This window comes from Eschrichtius robustus, chromosome 14 (assembly GCF_028021215.1).
Source record: "Eschrichtius robustus isolate mEscRob2 chromosome 14, mEscRob2.pri, whole genome shotgun sequence".
In the NCBI taxonomy this organism is placed as follows: Eukaryota; Metazoa; Chordata; class Mammalia; order Artiodactyla; family Eschrichtiidae; genus Eschrichtius; species Eschrichtius robustus.
In genome coordinates this window covers 85568756-85571776 of record NC_090837.1, presented here as the reverse complement: position 1 = coordinate 85571776, position 3021 = coordinate 85568756, and the positions used below count along the sequence as shown (strand labels likewise).

The window sequence follows — 3021 nt, the reverse complement described above, 5'->3', positions numbered from 1 at the left end:
CTGCAGGAGTTTTCATCCAATACCAGCTACTCTGCCATCACCAGAAGTAAAATTCCATTAACTTTTAATGATGTACCATTTGTTGTTATTTTTATTTCTTTCATTGTTGTTAAGAAAATTTTCATGGTTTTATTGTATCATGAGGCAGTGAAACACCTGAACAAATCAATATCTGGGCCGTGAGGCAGCTGCTTTCTCCTTCACTTCTTTGGGTTACTAGAGCAACTTGTCAGTAGATTTAAAAAAAAAAAAAGACAACCTTTTGCATTACTTAAGTCTTTCCAAGGCGTGGGCTGGTACAACACAAACTTCTCCTGTCAGATGCAACCAGTCTAAGCGTTCAAACGTCATGTGCAATGCCTCAGTAGCAGCAGCGCACCTGCCCACTCCCCCCGTGGCCCTGCTCATTTGTGTATGATATTTGGAGCATCTGGAGGAGTGTGAATAGTATCGGGAAGAGGAGGGAGGAGGTCAGCCGAAGTTGTGCAGGGCAAGCCTGAACATGTCATTGGTGTGAACCCAAGCATCATTGATGTTCTTTAATGGGAACACTGGTGGAACCCCATGACAGGGTCTTCATCGGCCTTGAGCTGGTCCACAACCATGCTGATGATGCAGCTGTCTGGCCTGGGCTGATGGTCCTGTGCTGTGATGCTGTCCTGGATTTTCTGGAACGGAAGGCTAGACAATTTCTCCACAGTGGTAGCTTTCCCCTGGAATTGCTGTCCTTCCCAAGTAAGGCATGTCGCGTCAAGATAACTTGCGCCTGGTTGGGTTCTGTCGTTATCAAATAACTGGTAGTAATGTTGAATGAAGCTGGATCCAGTCTGCTCCCAAACTGGCTTGTCTCCCATTCTGGGGTGCCACCCGGCCTCATTGAGACCCGAGGAGCTGGCACAATGGCGGCAGCAGTGGCAGCAACCCAGTGTGGTCTTCTCCCACCTTCCCTTGCCACCCCACCCCGCTGCACTCTGTTGTTTTTATTTCTAAAAATAAGTATTTCTTGTAGAAAATGTAGAAAATACAAAAAAGAAAGAAAAATAAATTGTACTACTATTTTCCAGAAATAACCATTATTAACATTTTGAAATACTAAAGTTTTCCCTCTGCAATTTTTTCACACCCATGAACTCACACACACAAAATTGGTGTATATATGCTACTTTGTATTCTGATTTCTTCATTTAACATATCATGAATATTTCCATTTGATTACATATATTTTGTAATGACATTTTAATTATAAATAATATGCTCTCATGTGGATGTACGTTTATTTAACCATTATTGTTGACCGCTTGGATTGATGCCAATTTTCACTCTGTTAAATAGGACTGGGAAACACCTTATACATTAATCTTTTATAGCATGTTGTGTTATTTCATTAAGATTGATTTCCAGAAATAAGGGTGCTACGTCAAAAGTATAAATATTTAAGAATTCTTGCTCTTCCTTGATTTTTTAAAAAAATCAATTTATACCTAAATTGGTTGCACAGGAGAGTTTTGACTCACAACTTCTATACATGCAGGCATTATTGTAAAATATTTCCAATTTGACAAGGGAAAAGTGATAACTCACTGTAGGTTTAACTTGCGTTACTAGTGAGATTGAACATTAAATATGTTTATTGGCCATGCGTAATTATTTTCTGAACTATCTATGTATTTTACCAATTTTTCTATTTGGATGCTGTTCTTATCTTATTGATTTGTAAGAGCTCTTTATGTCTTATTTACTAAGATCTACTACATGTCAGACACTGGGTGATTGAAATTTTGTGGTGAACAAATCATATATAGTTTCTGCCTCTTGAATCTTTTACACCAAGTGTTTTATGAATTTTTGCCTATATCCATTAACTTTGGTCAAAAATATTTTTTATCAAAGCAATTCTTGAATTTGGTAACAAATCAAGAAATATAGAAATACTAGTTCTACTTCCCTTCTCATTCCCAGACCCATTCTTCAGAAGCAGCCTCTTCTGGTGCTTGGTGCTATGGTTCAAGAAAACATGCTTTGTTTTCTCTTTCCTTCATTTAGAAATACAAGGCAATATCTAATAACCTCTAATACGACAGGTGAAGATGTAAATCATTTGTACCTTTGTCTTCTTTCCCTCTTCTTAGAGTTTCAGATTTATACCATTTTTAGTTTTCTATTATTTTTGTAACTTAAAATAAGAACTTAAATCTATTTTTTGTTGTATCAAGTTTTAGAAGTATCATCTTATGCAATATGAAGATATTACCTTTTCTCCCTTTCTTCCCCATTCATGTTACATCTCAACATGAAATTAATTCTATTTTTTCTATGCTCAAATGTTTAAAATTTTACCACATTTAATTTGTGTCCTATTTTATATTATTTTTTAATTTTTTCAATCATATCTTTGTGAGCATCCTGATTCTTAATTACAACTGCATAGTATTCTTTCGAACAGTTATTTTATAATAAGTGCCCTATATATAAACATTTATATTACTTCCAATCTTTTGCTATTGTAAGGTTATAATATATGAAATTATTAGTTTTGGATAAAAATAATGGAATATTGGCATTTTCACAAATATAAATCTAATACAAGAAGTGCTGTCTTTAGAATATATTTCCAGAAATGTAATTTTGATAACATTGCCAATTTTTCTTTTAAGGCTTGTACCATTTTATATGAAGGTTTCTATTTCTCCCAGCTTTGATAACACTTTTTGCTCTAATTTTAGAATTTTGCCAAATTACAAGGTGAAAAATGGCATCCAATTTTAGTTATAATTTGCATTTCTATTACTATATATATGAATGAAGTTGAGCATCCTTTCATATTTTAAGGGCCCTTTTATTTTTTTGTTTGCTGAACTGTATTCACATCTTTTGAACTCTTTTTCTTTCTTTTTTTTGAAATATATTTGACATATAACATTATGTTAATTTAAGGTGTATAACCTGTTGATCTATACATTTATATATTGTGATAAGATTGCCATTGTAGAGATAGTTAGCACTTCTGTCACATCATGTAAT

At 34.3% G+C, this 3021-nt stretch overlaps 1 pseudogene; it reads right to left on the bottom strand.

Annotated features, from left to right (window-relative positions):
- Positions 1–471: 471 nt before the first annotated feature.
- On the bottom strand, positions 472–854 carry LOC137777019 (nuclear transport factor 2 pseudogene; annotated as a pseudogene).
- Positions 855–3021: the final 2167 nt, after the last annotated feature.